Source organism: Ooceraea biroi, chromosome 3 (assembly GCF_003672135.1).
Source record: "Ooceraea biroi isolate clonal line C1 chromosome 3, Obir_v5.4, whole genome shotgun sequence".
Taxonomy (NCBI): Eukaryota; Metazoa; Arthropoda; class Insecta; order Hymenoptera; family Formicidae; genus Ooceraea; species Ooceraea biroi.
Window position 1 is genome coordinate 6992043 of NC_039508.1, and position 23823 is coordinate 7015865.

The window sequence follows — 23823 nt, forward strand, 5'->3', positions numbered from 1 at the left end:
CCGCTAGTGTGTTACGCTGTCTCTCTTCTTCTCTCTTTGCGGCTCTCCGGTACGAAGGGACAAATTGAATTTTAGATCATGGCGTGTTCCTGTGGGGTCCGCGAATAGAGAGGGACAGAGAGGAAGATGGAGGGAGAGAGAGAGAGAAAGAGAGAGAAGCGCAGAGGCGGACGTCGAGATGATACTAATTGAAATTTGAAATTGATATTAGCGAATTATTACCCCTCTCCCGCCGTTCTGCTTGGCCCAACGCAATTACGTCCGCGTGTCGGGTATCAAAAGTAATTGCTGCCAAACTTAACAAAATTCGAGCAATTCTCGTTTCGGCCGTCTGACCTCCGGCAAAAACGACGCGTCGGCTATAATCAGTCTCTTTTCCGCGCACATGCTTAAATGTACTTTTATGGATAATACTTTTAATGTCATACTAAATTGTGTGTTGTGTTGCCTGCCTAATAGATTTCCAGTTGAAGCAGACACTTAGCATTTACATCAAGAGATTCATTGTATCAAATAACGCTCAAAGTAACGCTGCAAAATACGCTATTTACTTTATCTTGTTCTATTGATGTACATTTATGATTTTGAAATATCTAAAATATATTACACACATCTAAAAAGTAATCTACATCATTACTATCGTGTCCCTAATTATTAATTATTATATTTCTGATCGTATTTTTATATATTGCGTTTCACTAATAACTGATAAATTTATTTAGTTTGTTATTGCAAAAATGCTTGTATTTTTTAGTGCTCGTATTTTTTAGTGAGTTATAAATACATACAGGAAATTATGAAAATTAGATTTATCGCAATTGATAATGCGAGAAAACATGGTCGCAATCTGTCTTGCTCCTCGGTCCCCATAAATTCATCCACCATGGGTGGCGATGGTACTGGTTTTACGTTTACAGAGAGTTAGACGCATAATGACGGGACATACGTACCGACAGAAGGGACGAAATGTAGCGAGGCTAATCCGCGAGGGGGGATGTGGGACCCGCGGGGGCTGATCCCACCCTCACCTAACATACTTGTTCTCCAGCCCTACGAACCCTTCTCACCCCCCACAAAATAGGGCCGGCATGTGGTCCTAGAATGTATTTGCGGTGTTCAACCAGCCGGGCGAAATATTATGCCAGTGTTTTATTGTGCGATCATCCCGGCGGCGCGCGAGGCACCCCACTGCGTGCGAGGGCGAAGGGATTGTGGCTTCGAGTGTTGCGGAGTGTGTTTACACGTTGGCGCACGCCATCGGATTTGTTACACACTCGTTATACGTTGCACTCGCGTTTACCATAAGAGAGAGAAAGAGGAAGAGAAAAAGAGAGACTGCAACGGAATGAAGAGCAATCAGTAATCAGCAATCACTTTGCCTTATCAAATCATCCCACCAACTGGTCAAAATTTTATCCTGAAATCTGATTTTGTAAATAGAAATAAATAATTAAGGAATCATGAGAAGCGTGAGGTCCAATTCCACATAATTAAGCAGATTAATAGCAAATTATGCAGAATAAAAATACCAATACTGAGTCCGCTACAGCACAGGATGTAATAAGCTCTACTGTATATTATTGAAACATTCGCACGCAACTGCATGTTACTGCCGAGATAATCTTACAAGTTGATACCGTTCGAGATACTGCGTGTGCGCATATATAATTCGTTAATGAAAGTTAAACCGGATAGGGGCACGTATTACGCTTAGAGGCGAGCAGAGACGCGGTTAACAGCTTGTCGTGCGAACAATGCGTGGCGGTCCGGGGTGTCGGGTAGCCGGGTGTTTAGATTCCGCGCGTATAACACTGCGCGCTCATTAGAGCGCGGGGCTAATTGCATAATTGGTGCCGGCAATTACGAGTAAAGCGATGCCGCATCGGGGCTCGACGGAGGCGGCTGCGGCGACGGCCGGTGACGTCAACATCCAATAATTCGGCACGCGACGACAATCGCGCGCTTACACCGCCACGCCATTGCGCAAATAGCAGGAATCGCAATTAAAAGCGATAATTTTGTAATTAGCTTTCCGTCGCGCTCTCCCCCTCCCGCTCATTTCGCGTTTCCACTCCGAGCGCGAATGCAACGCGACAGATATGCTCGCAGTATGTGGTATATTTGGCATGCTTGGTTCTAATAAAATCACGGATTGTGATTGTGAGATCGAATATAATAAAATGCAATAATCTTTTTAGAAATACTTTAGATATAAATGTAATAAATATTTTATCTATTGGTTATAATTAAAAGAAAAATTCTGTGACAACATACTAGAACATACATAACATTATAGGATATATGTACATAATATTATAAACTGTTGTTGACTTTAGAAGACAGTTTCTACAATGATACAATGACAAGTGTTTCTACATTAGTGCATACATTTATTATATTATCGTAAAATATTTATATGTTATTGTTGGCAACAGTAAGAAAATATTTCCTTTAACAATTTAAGTAATCGGATTGTTAAACGACAGTTGCAATAAGATAGATAATACAAGTTTCGTGGAAGCAGTTAACTATGCTTTTCCGTGCAGTTGTCCAGTCCTCTTTTTCTCGAAGGGAGGAACGACGGATGACAGTATCAATGCAGCGTCGTGCATTATTGAGCATCGCGTGCAGCGCGAACCGAATGGCCGCACGAGAAATTCGTGGAGCTGCCGCAATTGACGTCGCATACGTTGGAAAACTCGCGTCGGAGAGACAGAGTCTCCCGCGATTAACGAAGATTTCATTAGGGACAATATTGCGGTGGCATCGGCGACGCTTGTTGACCGGCGAGCGGCGCAGGGTCCCGGTTTCTTTATTGGCCGGTCTCGGGGTATAAATTGGAGGGAATTAATTAAGCGGCACAAATTGGATGCAGCGCGTTAGCCATTATTCGTGGATGACACAATTTAATAAGCATCTTCTAATATGAACCGAGAGGAGAGAAAGAGAGAGAGAGCAAGGGCCCGCAAGCCCTTTGCTGTTCAAGAATGCGGGACGAAGATGTCACAAAAGATAGTGGCCCAGAAGTCATCAAAATTGTATCCACCGCCAGCTTTTCTATGCAACATACAATGCAGCTGTAATACATCCAATGAGATTTAATAGAGTAAAACTGAGGTACATATCCTTTATGATTTTAAATGTGACGTGTATGTGTATGAGTATACTGAGAAACATACTATTATTTTTTTACGTATCAAATATAATACTATAAATGTTTTAATTAAAGTATCACTTTATATGGAAATTTATTAGAAAACGCTATTTGTCAGATTAAATTCTTTTTTCTGCAAGATCACTGGAATTACATCGCATGTTTGCGGGTTAAAAGAAGCCGCAACGATCGATGTTGCGAGCATATTCTCTTGCATATTCGTTTCTCTCTCTTTCTCTCCATTTATCTCTCCCTCTTATTTTCGCTTACGCTTTAGTTTGCACATTGCTACCAGCGAATCATCTTGAAAGGAACGCCCATGCAGAAGAGCAATACGCCGATCGCCGCGGGTCAAGAGAGAAGAGCGTGGCCCAGAATGTAATATTGTGTCGTCCACAATGTGATTGTACATTGGCTCCTTCGATAATATTACGGCATGGACGGTCGCGGGGTTAACGGGCCGCATTGTCGTCTCGTCGTAAAGAAATCGAGGACGAAACGAACTGTGGGTAAATACATCGTGGCCGCCTTCTCTTCTCGTAGCGAGAGCAATTAGAGGCGCACGATATACGGGGTGTCCGTCGTTGACATTTCAGCCGGTTGATTTTTTAAATCACTTATAATAAACGAGCCAATTAATTAATCACTGAACAATAAATCCCCATTGAAACAGCCGCGGAATTCAGCCAGGGATAAGATTCCAGAAAATCTTTTCTGGTGTTTCACGTTTGAATTCCTTAAATTTTTCATCGCTTGAATATTTCGGAAATTGTCGGAACTCCAGAAGATATTTAAGAAGATATTTTAACGTGTCGGCTCGAAAAAAGGGTCGACTCGCCCGTGAACGATAAGGCAGACGTGACATTCTGGAACATCCTGTACGGAGAACGGCCCGGCTCGTTCGCTCGCTCTCTCTGCACGACGGGATCGCTCTCGCATCGAGCATCGGTGTAATGTACTTTGGTTAAGCGCATCGGAGCATGCTCGTCGCCGAGTTAACGCATTTAATGGAGGTTAACTTTGCATATGGTATTGCTCCCCCGTGCCGTAACCCCTTTACTGGCGCGGCGCACTCGACGGTATCGAACGTGCGACGCCGGCGTCCAAACTAACCGGGAATTATGCGATACAAAGCGGATAATTACGAGGCGGCTTGATCGATCTTACGTACCCTCCTCCTCCGAAAGCACCCCTGCCGTCGGCTCCTTAGCCAGCTCCACCACCCCCCACGCACGTAATAATGTAAAACTATTTGCGCCGCCGTACGTAAACTTTCGTAAGTGCGCCACAAGCTTGCTCCTCTTCTGCCTCGACCTTCTCCTCTGCCTTCAAGATAGCTTCTTCAGGGTGTATCACTTTACGAACATCGCGGCAGACACGCTCCTCATGAAGAGATGCACGCGCTCGACGTTGTGAACGTTTTCGAAGGGTTTTATATTCCGTCAATGCGTAGCGTTCAATAATAAGCGCGTTTAGCGAACAGACCGCACAGAAAACTTAAAAGACTGTTCTTTTATTGAGATTCAATTGGATGTCGTGCCTTTTCAGGGTTACTGGAGTTTAAAAAGTTAATCGCTCCGGAAAACCTGAGGAAAATGTCACAGCTGCTTTTAAATTAAACAGATTTGCTTGCACAAGATGCAGCGTATGTGATTCCAATTGAAACCACTGGGCCGGGGAAGGTTAAGCGGATTACCAAGCGACGTGATATTATTGTTTACTACTATTAAATTGTGCACGCCTTGATTTAATCTGTTCATTGCCGATGATGCAATGTTGAGAGGTATATTACATAATAATGAAATTATATTATTTTATTAGATTTATCTGTTTATACAGAAATATGAAGTTTTTCGAGTTACATGTGTAGTTGGAATAAGACTTGGTATGATTGGAATAATCCCAGTTACGTAACGCTAAAACGAGCAACAACTAGTGGACTAAATTCAAAGAAGTATCTTCTAATAAATTTCTAAATTACGACCGATAAAATCACGCTACGCGCATCGGCGATACAAAATCGTTTTCGGCAGGGTCGAAGCGTGAAAGCCGCAAATACAGAATCCGGGTATCGTTGTAACTCCCATATTAAATGTGTAAATAAATTAATTCGACCGAATTGAATAACTGATTATAAATTAATAGCATATAATGAGCGAACTGTAGCGACGCGATCCCTATGCCATTTGTAACGGCGAGCGGTTATGTGATACCAACAACACAACAGCATTAAATAATAAATACGGCCGCTAAACAGCAATCATTAGCTGGTACATTACGCAGAGATCCGTGAAATCTCCAAAAACGGCATGTACAACTTTCACTGTTTAAAAATAAGAAAATTAAATATAAGAGAAATATAAAAGAATCAAAATTACATTGTATAATTTGTACAACTGTCTCCAGTGTTAACGTTAACGCCAAAACGGTAAACTAATTTTCCTGCCGACGTCCCAAAAAATATCCTTATTAAGATTTACAGATTTGATTTTTGTCGAAAAATATAAATATGACAAAGATAAAAGTAAAATATGTAATACAGTTGCAACAAGTTTAATTAGGAATACAGAATTAAGATCCATAAAGTTTGCGAACTGTTTCAGTTCTAAATTGGAATGACGGAATACGGGCGACTTCATTATAAGTACGATGTAAGCATCAAGTCGGGAGATTCTCGTTATTGAGTAAGAAAATGGAACTTGCCGCGATTGAATTTGAACTGATTATTGATTTATATCGACTCTGCTTTATCCCTCTATTCCTCTCCAAGCACTGTCTAAAGATAAGTTTTAATTGAAAATTGATTACGACTATGCGCTACGAGTTACAGTCTTAATTTAGTCTGTAGATCGTAACTGAATCTCATTTCGACACAATTGGCACAATTGACGATTTCAGTTTGACATTATCGAAAATGATATATTTAAATTATAAAGAAGAAAGAAAAATTTATTCTCTCTTGGATGTATTAGTTTCATAATATTATGTCAGATCTCTCTCCCCTGATTTTATGTAATTTCAACTTGAAGTAAAAACTTTTTATAAAAAAGAAATACTTATTAAAAGATATTCCAAGTTTTATTTTTGATATAAGAAACTCGAAAGCAAAAGGAAAGATGAGATATGCATTAAAGCTCTTTAAGAAATTAACACTATTTTCATATTGTGTATAAAATAAATAGCAACCAGTGACAAAGAATAGCAACTTTCTGTGTAGATCTTTCCCATGACATTTAAAGATCATAAATGCCTACTACGGTATCCGGAAACGGAACCTTTCGACCCTTCCACCGGGACAAAATCACATCCGGACATCCTTTCTTCACGCAAGGGTGTAAAAGCGCCATTGAGAGCAGAATACGTGAATATATGAATACAGAAATAGCTGCAAAGAGAATATAACACTTCACGTAATCAACTATCCCAATTACTTCATTATAATTATCCTTATAATTCCACACATCAAAATTATATGTACATTATAATTATTCTTTTATAATTCCATTATGAATATTTGGAAAAATTCCGTTTCAATTATCCATGTTACGATTATACAATAAATTAACTCCAAACAACACTTTCTCAAGAATCGTCTGTATTCCTGATGACTTCGCGCCGCTAACGCGAGAAAATGATGTTTCCAGTCGTGGAAGGAAATCTCTGCAAGCAGCGAGAGAGACGTCGAAAAGGGTAGCTAATTCAAAATCGTGCTTGTGCGCACAGGAGCCACTTGATCCGATAGCACTCTTCTTCCACTCGTTCTCGTCTCTCCCGACGCACCGCGGCGCGGGTCGACTCCATTTGACTTTTCGCTCCACTCGATTCCACCGCATTGCACACGCCCTTTCCGACGTGCACACTCGAGAGAACGTTCTCCCTTTCCCCCCGCGCTCGAATCTCTTTCTGTCGTCCTTTTTACAGAAAGGGGAAAAGCAACCCGTGTTCGTAACCTCCGCTCGCACGTTCTCGCCGTTTCCGTCGCCCCTCGTTTTCTCTGTAGTTCTCTTTTTCTCTTTCGCTCTCTTCCTCTGTCGATTTACAGACTGGACGCGGCGGTTTTCGGTTTATTTCCTGCTTATCCGTTCGACATTTGATTTATTCCGTCTATCGCGCACCGCTCTGCGGGTGGTACGCCTCGATTATCGCACTATGGACCAGCGATCACGGAAAGAAATATATCGCCCTCCCAATGGTGTAATGTGATGAGATTAGATTTAAAATTAGGATAAATTAGATTTAAAATTAGGATAAATTAATTTAAAATTAGGAAAAAATAAATAGGCAAAATAAGATAATAATTTTATCTCCTCGCATTGGTAAAATTTTTCCGAATATTCTATTCTGATTTGAAATTCTGATTCAACATAATGCTCTCGTAACTTAAAAAAAAGAATGTTATGGTATCATGGAATTATTGATATCAAACATCTTGATAAACTTTTCATTTTATTTCTGAAATGAAATGAGGTTTCATTATATTTAGTCGTATTATATAACTAGCCTTGTATAATATAATTGATTTATATAATTCTCGTAAAACCATCACATCCGATCCTATGCTCGGGCAGAAATTCAAGCCTCTCCTCGTCGATGGAATATATTAACGTAAAATCAAATAACAGGCAGACACCAGAGCCTTTGCACGAAGAAGTATCGACGGTGTGATTGAATTAATCTGTCAATTTGCCAATTACACGGATGAGTTTGTTTGGTGGCTGCGCCACGCGGGCGCGTCTCTGTTCATCGATCGCAAGCGGATCGGTGGTTGGTTGCTTCGTGTTTTCAGCGCGTGTGCGTGAAATCGCAGCGTGCGACGCACGTGCGTGCGTGCGTGCGTGCGCCCGCGCGCCAACGTGTAACCGCGTGGCTCGGTGCACAGATTCAACGAGCTCAATTGGCACGCCGAACGTAGAGGAGGAGGATCGTATTGATTCTCCGGTTATACGGACCCACGACAGAGAGCTACGACGAGCTTGACTTTTGCCTGGAGCGAGAATCCCGTGTGCGAGGCGACGCGTGAAAAACGCAGCTTTCACAGGCGCGACACCGATAATGCGCCAAGCGAATGTGCAAGAGAAGCTTGCGTTCTCCAATCTTCGTCGAGGTCAAGTTAAGAGCACACTCAATATTTTCTATCTTACTGCGCATCCCCCTACGTAAAAAATAGCACCAACACTAGACTTTTTATTTTCCTGTCGACTTAGAGATTCAATATACAATTTGTGTATCCGAATATCATATATTAGAAATTTCTGCTTGATTAACGGACTGCGAAAGCGTATTGCAAGAATATCAGAGCCACCAAGATATCATGGATCATCACCAGCCACCTTCCTTGCAGGTCATTGCACGCGAGCTCGCGCGGCATTATCGTATCCGCCGCGGCGAAGTTGCATCAAGTCGAAGTTAGGTTTGTTCCGAGATCGCGGACTCGCTTTCGCGGGAAAGAGACGAGTGAATAGACAGACTCCTAGGCGGTGTAATATCACTCGATGCGAGGACGGCAGGAGGGGGACCCGCGGAGCCGCGGGCTGCAAGAGGGAATAGGGGGATGCACAGTCGAGGGTTTCGTTTCCGAGCCCGGCTCCGAGCCCCGAGGGCACCATTTCCAGCGGAACCGAGAGCGCGCGCGAGCCGGGACGCGGGGATCTCCGTATCCCGCCGCTATTCCAATTGCTTCCCTGTTTGATATGCGCCAATTTCGTCCAATATGTCGCGCCCCTTAGACGACTCGATATTCACCCGTACTCTCTGCCGGCGAGCTTGCGGTCTCCCCGTCCCCTTCCTCTCCCACCGTGTGCGAGTAATCTTAGAGTGAATAAAACGGAAGTAGATAGTAGATACCCATTTCATTTGCGGAGCATCGGCCTAAATGCAATTAACAAAATTAAGAGATATGTCGAAAATTCAAAATATATCTCTTGTCAGTAAAAATGTGTTGTATAATAATATGCGTGGAATATTGTACAAATTATTAGATATCTAACTTTTTCATATTTTTCTATAGGAATTCTTACTTATTCTTATCAGATATTTTCTTCTCTTTTCTTTCTGTCATTTTTTTCGATAAATTTGAGATAGGTTTATGTATCTTTGTCTGAAGAGACTTGCATTTTTCTTTGCTTCTCCATTTCACATTCGCTTGAGTGTGGTGGTGGCCCTTACTTTAGGGCGAGTATTTTCAGCCAGCCATACGCGAGGGAATCCCCGACGTGCGGGATGATCACGGCTGGTCACGTGTTGCCGAGTGACCACTCTTCTACTCAATGATACTCGTCGCGTCGTCACGTTTGAGGTCCATTTATATTATTTATCGCCCGGCTTTTCCGCGCAGGAAGGATCCGGAGGAAAGCATTGCGAGAGTTGTCCGGCGCGTGTTCACTTACATGCTCTCTAACGTAAACGAATGGCTGCGGGATAGCTGTTGATCCGATTGCGTACGCGAGGGCGTTTGAGATAAATTATTAAGTCCGCACTTGACGATGTATCTTACGAGAAATCTGTTTCTTTTTCTCCATCACATTCTCATTTTCCGGAAATTCTCACTTCTTATCGATCAAATGTGTCTCGAAATCTCTAAGATCCAATCTTTGCTAATACAAATATCTTCCATTTCATAAATGGTATATATCAAGAAAATATATCTGAGAAATAAAACTTCTTCATTTTTATCACATATGAGTTCTCGTCTTTATTCCTTTTTTTTCTATTTTCAGTCTGTGGTTCAAATTTGACGTTACCTTTTTCGACTTTCTTACTGGATTATTATTAATGTAACAAAAAGAGGCGAGGCCAGATGATTGTTAACAAGTAAGCATTTATCGATACATTTGCTAATAGCTTTCATGAATCATACATCAGGTATACCATTGTCGTGCATACATTATTCAACAGGATCGAGCGGCTTCTCGCCATTTCCGTGAGGTTCATTTTTACGAATGTGTGGCACACGGGCAAGCACGTGGAATTACGTTTGCTCAATGTATCCGCAATAACGTGCAATCATCCACTTGTTCCTCGTACTCGTGTTTTACTTATAAACCGTTGCGGATTTGGCACTCGTCCCGAACGTGTCTTACCCGAATCCCGAACGGCGTGCCGAATAGATGATAAAGTTGCACGCGAAGAAGAAGGCAGACAATGGCACGACTATCCCGGGATACTCCGCCGCAACGTGGTCGACTTTGCCAAATCCGCGACGCGCTTGCAACTTTACCGCATAGCGCATAAACCTCGTTCCAAGTAATCGCATTTTCCGCGAACTTTCTTGAACTTGAGCGGGTTCGCTCGAAAGATAAGATCATTATGTATAAGTATAAGGAATCAAATAGTAACACATTTTTCTACGCTCTTCAAAGAGCGATTTATATCGTTACCGAAATTTACGTCGTCACTTTTATTTTGAGATCTCTACAAATAATTATTTTCTGAAACATAGACGCACATTTCTGCACAATCACAATAATAATAATATATTGAATATTCAATATCGTCAATATCCAAAAGAGCATCATATTTATTCCAGTGCTTCTGTGCACATACATGTAATCGACTTCACAGCGATATCTGCAGCAAAACCAACTGAACTTTTTATAAAAATTTCATGAGAAGCGCCAAGTGTGTAGGAATTAATAACAACATTGTCAAACCGTTATAAATCACGAATATTGCATTTATTCTCTCGTAAAATCACGGACATTGCGGCGACGACGTCGAACAGCTACCCATAGAAGCACGGAATGGATCGGGCCAAAGAGTGGAGCACACGCGGGGGGGAGTCAGATAGGTAAAGAGGAAGCTCGTAAAGAAAGCGCGCACAGAGAGAGAAGCAAGTAAAGAGGGGTGGAAGCAGTCAGTCAGGTAGAGAAGAAGCCGGGAACGTGCCGGGAATGTATGTAGGCTCCCGGTTACTCGGCTGGACGGCTGGAGAGAGCCCGGGCACTTCGCTCTTTCCTGCCCGTTCTACCACCCCCGTCCCGACTGCCTCTCTCTCACGACCCTTATATCCCGAACTGTGTGTGCAACTTGCCCGGGTTGGCTCCTCCTGTATTATTGCCCGACCGTAAATTTCGCCCGGAAAGCGATTTAGCGAGGAAGCGGTAAGGATAAATCTTGAAAAAGTCGAAAAGCGTAAAACAGGAGCCGCCGCCACCACCACCTCCACCACCACCACCACCACCGCCGCCGCCACCGCCACCGCCGTCTTGAGGAGGAGAGAAGGGCGAGGGGAACGAAGGGAGAGGAGCCTTGCGCGTCTTATCCCCAATACGTACACCGACCAGGGGGTAACAACCCCCCCCCCGCGATCCTTGCCCTCTTCTCACCTACCCTCCGATCGCCACCGCAACCGCTCGCCCATTCTTCCCCGCGATCGCCCCTCCCTCCTCTGGCTCGTTCCGCGCCACCGTGTTCCGCTCTCTTCTTTCTCTCGGTCGTTTTCTACCCCCGTGCACCTCGGGGAAAGGAGGAAAAGGAGGCGTGTCCGCGCGCGCGAAAAGCGCGTGTGTGCATTTCTCCGTGTAAACGCTCCTCCGTACGATGCCGCACCGCGCACCCTCTTTTTCCCTCTGTCGCCCCCACGGGGAAAACTCGCTTTCATCATGAGAGTATCCACGGTATTCGTTTACATACGTTTACCCCGCGGATGCTATCGGGCCTGTCGGCACGAGAATTTCGTTCAAGCAGCTCGGGCCCGATTTTCTTTGCCCTTTATTCCTCGCGGTTTTATTCCTTGTTGTCGGTCCTCAAATATCGCATTCGCGATTTGGCGCTCATGGTGGTTCACCACCTACTTTAATTCTTTGATCAATTTGAGTTTAGTCCCATGCACATGCAGTCTCCATTCTTCATCTGACTTCCTCCACATCATATCTTTCTTACATAATATCATTGTAATCATAATGAAATTGATGAAATTAATCATAGTGAAAACTTATTTTCGTAGGTACCTCGTTTCGCAGATAGTCCAAGATTGCTCGCGGTACTCACCGATTAGAGAACGGCGGACTGAAACAGCACGGATTGCGGGAAGCACTGACGGCGGAGCGCCGTTGGCAATAAGTGAAAATTGCGGGCACTTTGATCCTCGCGACCGACGGGTCCTCTCTTTCGCGTTTTTTTCCCCCAGATCCGCGCGCGGCTTAATACGATTTGCAAATTCGCGGCTCGGCCATCGCGGCATCGCCCCGCCGACCGCTACCCAGCCGAATGAATAAATGATACGCGCCGATTCGGCCTATTGCGGCATTATCCGTCGTCAAATTCGCTCCTGACGCGGCCAATTATTCATGCTCGCGTGGCGCCACTGCGATTAAAGGTTAATTTCGATCCCGACGTCCGTCCGTGTACGCGCAGTACGAAAGACTTCTCTCGCAAACATTCCTCCCATTAAATCGTCGGATTCGAACGCGGCGACAGCCACCATGATTCACGGCCGTAATTAGATCTCTCTTCCTTCCACTTGCGCCTTGTGCACTGTGTCGACAATCGTTTGCTTCGTGCATGAGATTGTGGTTAATCGAATTCAATTGCGATCGAGTATCTTAGGAAATTTGCCTGTGGCAAATCTAATTCTGTACTGTAAATATCTGTGCTACGTATTACGCATAATTATCGCATGCTATTATCACAAAAATCTTGGAAAATTGTAAACATTATAAAAAAAGACGTGAAACCTTGATCAAATTAATTGAAAATCTTTTCCGAATAGTTGATTCAAGAAAGCATCGTAAAAAAAAGAAACGTACAAACAGAAAAATTCATAGATAAGGCATGACTCTCGCAGTTTCCGGTTTAGTGATACGCGAGCATCTTGACCGGATGTACGCGAAAGCTGATTGAATTTTCGCTTAGAGGAAATTACGTTCCCAAGACGCGATCGTAGTCTTGGCGGCACGCGGCGGACGAAACCCCGCGCTAAAATAGAGACGGCCGATTAAGTTAAATTGACATTGATATCGAAAGGTGAATCACGCTCGTGGAGAATGCACACGGTCCGGCCTCGCGAGCGTCCTCATCCTCCGGTTATGGTGGGCATACATACGCGCGTCTAGAGGAAGTCACCGCACCGTGCACGGCGTAGAATAAACGGTCAGTGACGCGCGGTAATGGCCGACATCCTAATCCTGGCCCCCTACAGCTTAATGCCGTACACTCCGCAATGATAATGCCGCGTGTGCTTTTTGTCATTACGAGCCATGCTACCCCGTAATGAGTCGCCGCGACCGCTGGCTCCTTGGACAGCACGCTTTAAATGCAAACTGCATTCCTTCTTCCTTTATTTTACGTCACTACATCGTTTACGATGATACCCAGAATGGAGCTTTATGTAGTATACTTTTACATCTGATATATTTTTTTTAGTCACTTTCGTGGCGACATCTGCAATGAAACTATCGAGATCATGATGAATGCACTTTTGCAATTTTTCACATTGCTGCGTCACAGTATCGAGCTTGAAATTCTGCTTTAATCTAGAGTTGAACTTCGGAAATCTGAAACTATAACTTTGATTTGATGAGATCGAAAATCACAGATCTGATCACAGAGGTGTCGTTCGTATCAATTGGAGAACAGATACTGTGATAGTCTCATTGATCAGCCTCTCGAGGATTTCCAGTTGAAAAAATGTGCGGGTAGCAAACGAACGGTTATAACACGCATTTTGTCGTCGTAAGAAATGACGTCACGGGTCCTGACCTTCTTCCTCCTGTAACGGAGCAAGCTGTCTGCGGGTTCGAACGAAACGGAAAAGAAACTGCGACAGAGAAAAAGAGAGAGACAAAGAGAAGGACGAGAAGAGCGTACCCGCAGCTGCCGCCCTGGCTGCCAACAATAATATCTAATTAATTTATTAATGAGGTTAACTTGGCAGGATTGGACGGCAGACAGCGCAAGCCGGCGTGCTCTTCGAGCAGTTTAGCGTTAACGTCTTCTGCTGCCTTGCTTCTCGTCGGCGGAATGAATTAAGCTTAATCAGAGCGAAAGTGTCGGGCGCGTGTGCAAGCGTCCTCGCAGGGCCGCACGGGGGCCCTTCACCCTTCCCGCGCTGTCCTAGGCTAACAATTTCATGCCGGCACTTAATTTCATATCGACACTGTCAGACTTTCACGATTATAGATATCAGGATCAATAGTTTCCGTTAATGTAACAACTCTCCGCAAATCTCTGAAAACCTGACACGACATTTTCAGACACAGTATCCCACAAACAAGTAATAAAGCTGTCAGATAATGAAACTTGTCAAGTAATAAAGCTGTTGTAGATACGACTACTAAATGTAGTCGTCGAAAATTAGACCAATTTTTTAACACCATGTTTAACTCGTGAACCTTACAAATTACGTAATCCTCTTTCGACATCGAGCACCTTCTCGTTTCTGCCAGTTATCCGTCAACTCGAAAACGACAGACGTTATAAACGCGCGATACTGAGAATCGTTCCGCGTTAGGTCGCGACCGGGTCTTCAGCAACGGCAAGTTCTGGCAGAACGTAGACAGCTGCCGCGCGGTCCCCGGAGAGATTCGCAGCGCGGCGGCTGACGAAAACGAGCTCGGACAACCACCCTTATACCCATCATCATCGTCGGCCTCTTTTTCTTCGTCTAACCAACGCGTCGCGTCCCGTCTCTCCCTCTTTTCCTCCCTCACAGTTCGCGAAACCACATTCCCCTGCAACCCCCGCTCAGTGACGGCCTCGCGCAGTTATTACGTGACCATAAAGAGCAGCCGCTTTTCCGGGACGATATCGTATTGCGCTTGTCGCGTCAAATTCTGAGATCGCGCTTGATTCCGGAAGTAACGAAGGGAGAGAAAGAAAGAGAGAGAGAAAGGAAATCCGGGACATGTGTAGGATGGCGCAGCTCAAGTCGCCGCAGAGGGGACGCTTGGCAAAATAGTGGCGAACGAGGGTTGATATTTCGTTTAGACGGATTTAGTGGGTTATACGATACAGTGATGTCCATTTTTTTGTTAGGTATTCAAACATGTATTTTTTGTTTTAAATATAGTACATACGTACGTAGTACGTACAAATATTTAATCCCATTTTCGCTAACGGAAACTAACTTACACCATTCTGCCATCCAACATGTAATTTAATGAAGAGGGAACTGCGTTGATTAATTCAAGAGAGAGAATCATAAAATGCATTACGTTTTCTTCATCAAGAAAAAATATTCTTATATGGCAAATTAAAAAATTTACTATTTACCGGTAAAAGATATTTCAATTTCAATATTTCAAGACGTCCAGTAAAAAACTAACTCCATGAGAGCCGCAGGCTTTAATGCAACTAAATCGAATATTTTAATTACGTATATAATATCGTCGGTCCGTGCTTTGTATCACGCTAGGGATAATTGCGTTCTACGTTACATTAAAGGTAGCCTAGCAGTTTCGAGGAAGCACATTTAGAATAGGCGGTCACGTGAACGTATTGCAAATTCTAATCCTGTTAGCGCCAAAGTCAAGTTTGAACCTAAAATGGAATTATCGGCTATACCGAATCCTAATGCCATAATTGCCACGTATTCTCGTATTATAATGTGATCGCTGATGGGTTTCCGTTGTCGTGATAATTTAATCGTGTAATTATCAGCATGAGATCTTGCAAATAACATTCATGCAAATAGAGATAAAACTTTATTGTTAGATATTATAGTTTTGGTTATTATTCAAAATCCTTTCAACAAACTCACATTGTCGATGCTTCTTAACGTAATCGAAAATGACGTATAATAGCATCACTCCCGCCAATCCTGCTATTCATAGCATTTTCTACGAAGAAATTAATAAATTAAATTTGTTGCCAAAATGATAGAATAATCTGTTTATTTTCAGTGTGTATTACTTGTTTTTCCTTCAGCTACCTATTTCCTAAATATGAACAGAATCATTATTGCGAAAGCTATTAAATGAAAAGTAAACTAAATCGCAAATGTGATTTTTGTTATGTACATAGTAACTGTTGCTACTATTATACATATTAAAGAAAAGAAATTATTTTTATTATCATTTTCATAATTGGAATGATTCACGCACTGGTTCAACGTATTGATACGTCCACGATTTGATTGCATCGCGAACTATTCATGGAAAATAGAACAGAGCACCCAAATCGCTCCAATTTTCTACTCAAAGCTTTATTACGTCATGCATTAGGGTTCGCCCACGACACTTAATGGATAATTCTAAAATAATTCGATGACAGATCAAAAGTAATTTCTAAAATAATTTTCTGACTCACGTGCAACAATTGTTGCAATTGAAATTTAGACTTCACACGAGTTTAATTACACAAGAAATAATATTATGAAATTCCAAAAAAACCGTAAGAAAACAATGGTAGCGTAATATCGATGTGATAAGAGTGATCAAAAGCAAGATTATGCAAAGCAAAAAGCACAGGAGAAATCTTTTGACGTCGTTCATTTCCATTATTTAATGTGACGAATGTATAAATGCATTTTATGGTACTCATTACGTTCATCCGCTCTACTCCAGTGGGCCACTCAAGTGTGACAGAATAATTCCGCGATCAACTTTGAAACAATGATGAAATTTAAACCTCTAGCGTATACCAAATTACTAATTTCTCGGCGAGATAATCGCTAGGCATAAGTCAGATGCAAAATGCAACAGCATATACGTACGTGCTATTGCACATTAAAATAAATATCACGTGTTTAATAATGGAGCTATTTGGCCAGGTTGAACTATTCATTCGAAATAATTATTTATTATATAGATAAATATTCTCGTCTCTCTTCTCGAAATATGAATTTCTCTTTAGAAAGTCTTGATACATTTTTCAACACTGTATATTTTCTACCTCGTAAATACGTTAAATAACGCTTGTTAAAAAATTGCTAATGTATATCCTGGACGAGATTTAAGTATGTATATTGCTTCAAAAGCCGGACGTCCGAAATGCATTAGTTACAGATAAAATAGTGCTCTTGCTCGCGATCATACTACTATTATTCAATTGTTTCAATCTCTTCGTTATCTGTCACGCTGACAAAATGAATAATTTAATAAATAGCACTCGTATTTCATTCATTTGTTCAGAATATTCGCGAACTAATCAAATGATTAAGTATGTCTGGTATGAAAATCAAATGTGCCGCAGTACAACAATATAAATGTACCAAAAGAGATGAGTTTCTTATTATGAAATTATCAGATTGAATCCGTAATACTTTCATTACAAAGTCCCGAGATATTACGATTAAACTTACTAATAGCGGCGAAAAATTATCTAACGAAAGTATCTGGCCAAACAAAAACGATCACTCTCGACTAAGCATCGAGAACAAACAATATTGACAAGAAAATTAATCCGATCAAACGATGTAATCACATTTAAACAAATTCGCATGTTGCAGGGCAGTTTTGCTCCACCGAATGGTGGCTCTTTTTAAATACCAATCAAAACAAGAGAATGGGGGGGTAACTTACCTTGACCAGGGGCGGACTGTGCGTAGGGGGATGATAGTGTCCCGGCGATGGGCTCGCGGGTGGCCCCGCGCCCCCGGGCGAGATGGCACCGCCTCTGGGGGTGAGAATCCTGGACTCGTGGCTGAACAACACCTTCCCGACCTCCACCGCACTGCCGCGGACCCCTCTGCTTCGCAAAAATCAGCTGGTCGACGGACGCCCCCGAGAATGCCCGTTCGATTACCGATCGATTGACGTTGATCGCGCCACTTTCCGCCGCACTTTGTTAATTCCGCGACGCTTTTCCGGTTCTGCCGCACGCGTTTCCAGAATTCCTTCTTGGTCTTTAAAGTCCGGGAACACTTGCCCACTTTTTGCAAAAAAAGACTCACTCTTTGAATTGATGTTTTTGAATCTCGATACCTTTAGGTACGTCGCTCATCACCGTGCGTTTGTCATTCAACAACCCGATCCGGTAAAACACTCGATGTTGTTTAGTAAGAGTGAGCTTGGCGCAGTTGGTTTCTTTTTACTGTGATACAGAATTCACGAAACAATTGAGAGTCTCGATGGATTCTTGTGAATCCCAGGTTGATGAGACGGAGATGAAGCGATCCGTCGCTCGAATACGCCGGTCTTCCCCGCGAGTGACAGCTGAGACATCTATTTGTGTCATGTGCGGATGTAACGATCACATGCGGCCTGACATTTTTTTATGCATTTTTACACGTGATATCACCAAAATGACAGAGAAACGACATGTTACGGCGAATCGACATGAAGCGTATCCTACGAGGCTCGAGTCTTGAGTATCATGGATATCAGGATGAGCTTGATAAAGATCTGAGACACTTGCGGAAACCAGAGATCCCTCCTTTCTTCGAGCAACACTTGCACATCAGAGGAGACCGCGAAACAAATTTCTCAGTGACATAAATCGCATGTCGCGTGGCGCGCAAAGACAATCCGTCCTACGTGTGATCGAGACGCAGCTAGGCTGAATCCCCAGGAAGTCCTTTCCGCGACGATGATTCAGCAAACGATCCACGCGATCGGAGCGGAATACAGATTCTGAAACATCAGTCGAGTCGAGCGATCAGCTTCATCCACTGTGGTGCTTGATCTTGTCGTTTCTCGCGGATGATTCACGTGGTGGACACGGCGGCAGGGAACAACGAGGAACTCTCTTCCTCTCTCTTTCTCTCGATGCCTGCTCCGGATACCGACACACGGAGTCACAAGGCGACGGGACCTCCAGACCGATAGTGCGTCACATATGACGACGTGTCGCGGCCGCGGCGAAGTCGCGGACGGTCGAGCGTTCCGTCGCGGGCCGCAACGGGAAGCGTGCTTCGGCGATAGGCGGAACCGCGCGTGCGCGGAGTGCACCGCGAGGCGTGGCCTGAGCGACATGCTCCTCTTCCCTTCTCTTTCGTGCTCGTTTCACCCCCATCCCCGCGTGTGTTCGCGGCTGGCTCGCTCTCCCCGACGATCGTCTATCCGCGAACGGCGACGCGGGGGTGCACCGTGCGCCGCCACGTGGTTTTATTGGCCAAATAACGCGTACGACAAACATCCCTACTTTCCACCGTCCCTGCCCCCCGCGCGCAAGCGGAATCTCCTGTCTCCCGGTGTGTCGTAACAACTCACCCTTTTCCCTTCTCCTCCACCGCCTCCACCTTCACCATCTCCTCGCGCCCTTTCGCGGCTGCACGTAGGCACTTTGCACGAGAAGAGAGGCGATAGTCGTCATGGTGTAAATCGCGTTTACCCCCCTCAAGTCCACGGAGATCCTCCGTAGAGCGCGTGTTAACCGCGAGTTCCTCGCAGCATCCGCGTAGCTCGTCGCGACTTCTTCGCGGCCATCTTCGAGGGTATGCTTTGAGATGTGACGAAATCGAAATGTAAGAAGCACGGATTTACATGTATGAGAAATTTTTGCGAGTTCTGTTTGATCCACAATTTTCGTGACACTCTATAGATTTATGAAATACAGAATATTTTATATACGCGATTATTTGAGTTTAGATTTAGGAATAACAGAAAATGGAATTTGAAAATTTTTGTTGATGTCTCCTTACAATTATTGTCGTAAGCCTTACATTTCATGTTATTATCAATTTATATGTCGCTCTATTTGTATGTCACAATTACTGTAATGTAATATTTGTTTTTGACCGATTAAATACACAAGCTTTGTATATTTAATCGGTAGTTTTACTTTATGCCATATACAGCGTAATTTAAGTATCAACTACTTTAAAACAAATGATTAATTATTTCAGTCTAAAGATTACAGAAAAATAGGTTCAACGCTAATGGAGAATTATGAAAAATTTTTCATTTAATCGCGATAAAATAGTTTTTTCTGCAGATAATATCTGAAAACATATTTGTTCATAATTCTTATATTAATCTTATATTAATAATAAAATATATAGATTAATTAAATTAATCTATATTAATTAGATTAATTATAAAAGAAGGAAAACGAAAGTTGAATAATTTAGAAATGACAAGACACACACATAAAATAAAGTAATATTTTTATTAAAATGATCTATAATTCATCTACAATTAATAGATTTAAATTCTTTTATTTCCAATTAAATCTAGTTACGGACACGGTGATAAAGGCATTTCCGTTATCTAAGGAAAATTGACGTGTGCTCATCCGTAGATTTCCTCTAACTCGTTATTAATGCTATAACTATTCGTAGAGCCGACTACAGCTTTTCGTCCCGCCAGTTCCATGCTGCTGCGTCTCCAGGGATGGTCGAGTTTTGATCGCGAGAGCGACAGCAGATGAGAGTATGAGCGATGAGAAAAAGAGAAAAGAAAGATAGATAGAGAGAAATTTTGAAAAAGTGAGAAGCAAAGTGAGAGAAAAAGAGAGAGAGAGAGAGAGAGATCAAAAGAGGGAGGGAAACAAAACGAGGGACCGAGTTAGGAGCGTAATCGCGTTACGTGGTGACTGGATTACACCGCGCCACGTTTGCGAACTGCACGCCGCGAACACACGTCCACCCTCGTGTAAGTAACCACCCCGGGATATCGTTCGGGGTGTCCAGCCCATTTGATACGTGAAAAGAGGGATATGGAGTGTACTAAAAATATTTCATGGTCCCATTCCGTCACGTCATTTATCACGAGACAGCTACTTCCTTCCACGCGACCATGAGTGGACCATGAAAGGTCATACGTTTCCGCACGAAACGCATTAAGCGAGTTTCCGTTTCGCGCGATTGGTGCTGCGCGAACGTGGCGAACTTTCGCGGGCGAGGAAATGACACGTGTTGTAAAAGAGAAAAAAAAGATATGAGAGAGACGTTATGTAATGCGTTATTCGTTTAGGAGAAAGACAAATCTCATTCGCGCGAATTTGCAGAACGTTCCGCTGCAACCGCGTTGAATTTTTTCACGGCGAACGATGTAACAAATTTGGGAATCGATTTCGTCTTGATTAATGAATTCAGTCCTGTACCTCATTCCATTTTCTCTGTAATCCCGTTTTAGTGTCCGCTTTAGTTGACATTTTCGCGCATAACGAGAACTAAAATTAATGATTTAGATCTACGAATCGATTTTTCATTCATCGTTCCATCGTTCCGTCCGCAATCCTATTTAGCACTCGCGTAGCTTAATACCCCGCAGGAAGCACTTCCTCCCACCCCTGTTTTGTTTGCAAGGACGACGAAGTGTCTCTTGTTCATGGTTAGACTCCGTTGCGCGTCTCGAATTCCAGCGACGTTGGCGAGCGGGCGATGCGGAGGTTCGTTTAATAAAATAACCTTGTTACCAGCCCGTGTTGAGGGGGTGGCGGTAGCCAGTCAGGGGTAGGGGGAGCAGGAGAGAGCGCGAGAGAATCCGAGACAGAAGAGCAACGCTACGGAGTAGCGGGGTGTAACGGGTTCTACTGACGTAGAGCGAGCGCAGCGAGCCGGGGGGATGCACGCTGCCGACGAGAAGCGTGGCGGGCGACGGGGTGCACGGCGGGGGTACTAATACATAAAGTAGCTTAAAGTAGAAAATTGTGGAAGCGTCGTGATGCCTGGTGATTGCGTTACCTCCGAGGCTTTGATTTAAAATGCAACGGGCGGCGGAAAGGGGACTGGAACCGGGAGGGAAGAAAGAAGCGAAGGGAGAAGGGAAGTGTCGGACGGGGGTCGGGCAGGGGAGGACGCCGGAGAAAACGGGCCGCGGGGGTTGTTCGAGAACGAGGGTGTGGACGGATCTCCTGCCTGGGAGCCATGTTCCTCCTGCGAGGAACGGAGGGGGTCGGAGTGGAGAAGAGCACGGGCGGGGGCGAGGATGGAAGAGAAGGAAGAAGAGTAGAAGGTGGTGGCATCGGCGGCGGCGGTGGCGGTGGCGGCGACGGTGATGATAGTGGTGGTGTACCACCGACGTTGCAGAAACTTGCACATCCACAAGAAAGATTCTGGGAGCAGCGGGGGGATGACCGTGAAGGGGGCGAAATTCTTTCGCGGACGATCCTGTAACATGCCGCATCGACTGGCAACTTCGGGCCTCCGACAACGTCTACTTTGTTGTTGCTCTTTCCATCCTTTCTCGTCGTTCGTTCGGTGTTTCATCCCTTCTGGAGGCGCAATAATCTCTTATTAGGTCAGCCCCCTCGCTCGCCTCTCTTGCTGATCTCCGTCGCCTCCGTCGCATTGCGAAGACTTTTTTACGCGTAAGCTCGATCGCCGGCACTTTTTTGTGCTCTCTATTAATTCCGAGATGTAGATTTAACAAATTAAATAAATCTTGTAAATTGATCAAAGAAGTTTTATACGTACAGGAAGACGCCAAAGAATGTTACCTTATTTTGCAACGATTCTATCTTGGAAGTGAAATGTTCACTAATAGTAATGTGCAAAATTTTGTGGATTTAAAAATTAATAATTCGATTGATAAAACCGAATTACCTGCATGTGGCAAATTAAACGATCAACTTTAAACATTCTGTACGCGATCGATGCATTTTGCGCTTGACCACCCGATAAGCTCATGCGATCGGACAGTATCCGGTAATTGGATAAGTTTTGGGACTCGTGAACTTATACGCGGTTCGGGTTACTCGGTAAGTCCAGATTACCTGCTAATCGTCTCGGACAAATTGGATAAATGTCGGACCATTTATTGAGAGCAAAGTAACGCAAACCGCGACAAATCTATTTCAGCGATGACGAGAGAAAGAAGATCGCGCTTATTGTTCCGCAAAGGATTGTCCCGGATTTCCATAAAGTACGATTCACACCTCGCGTTTGGACGTTGCATTTCATTCAAGAAAGAGTCAATGTTAGGATAGGCCGTCAAGTCGGCCGGTGTCTTTCTAATAAATTGGACCCTTGAAATACGATTAGGCGTAAACACCCTATTTTAAGGGAGAAAGGGCACGCGAGGGGTTGCTTCGTAACACGCAGCAGAGACTTTTGTGAGTGACGCTAGATAGACAGCCGGAGACTTCGAGTTTCCCGGTGATGCTACGGGGGTGAACTCGGGGGTGACAGATGATTTAGCGCGGTATTCCTCGTGTCAATATACCAAACATCGTGGAGGGAGTTGCCTGCTAGAGAGAAACATGCCACACGAGTGCCCTCGTTTTTCCTCTCTGCCTCTCTTCCTAATCTAGATATGAGAATGATGCAGATGTGTAATAATTGATAAAGTCTTTTAATCGAATTGGTATTTTCCTAAGAGAAAAAAATAATCTGTAAATTTATTAGAAATTGTAAAAAACATAATTCAGTGCAAATATTAAACAAATAATTTCTAACAGCAGCATTCTTTGTTTCTCTTATCAAAATAAAAATTTCTATATCATTTATTTCTTCATCACAATAATATGGAAACAATATTTTAAAAATATTATAATGTAAAGATTACTGCTGCATTATGATGAAGTTATGTCTCTATCGCGTCGTATGTGGAACCTTATGCATGTGAAATCCAAAAGAGGAAATCGACCGACGGATGGACGATCGGTGTCGAATTTGATGAATCTAGTTTGTTAAACCGCGAGCGGGATCCGCCGGCGAGGGTAACTGGCGAGAGTGTGACGAGGGTAAGAAAAATGGCCGGCCGGAAGAAAAGATCCTTTACCAGAGGAATTCGAGTGTCAATCCATATCTTCTTCTTCCCTCTGATCCCTTTATCCTCGGGGACTTGGTCATAGGTGGGAGAATGAGTGTAGGAAACGTAAAAGAAAAGTGGCGTCTGATCTCGGGG

General features: G+C 43.6%; 1 protein-coding gene across 1 annotated transcript in view; it reads right to left on the bottom strand.

The window, feature by feature from the left end:
* The window catches only part of LOC105278117 (cone-rod homeobox protein), a 35501-nt gene extending 17606 nt beyond the window's left edge, over positions 1-17895 (bottom strand). Inside the window, exon 1 of the mRNA XM_026968327.1 lies at positions 17614-17895. The gene's annotated coding sequence lies outside the window, so the exon portion shown is untranslated. The remainder of the gene's footprint in view (positions 1-17613) is intronic.
* Positions 17896-23823: the final 5928 nt, after the last annotated feature.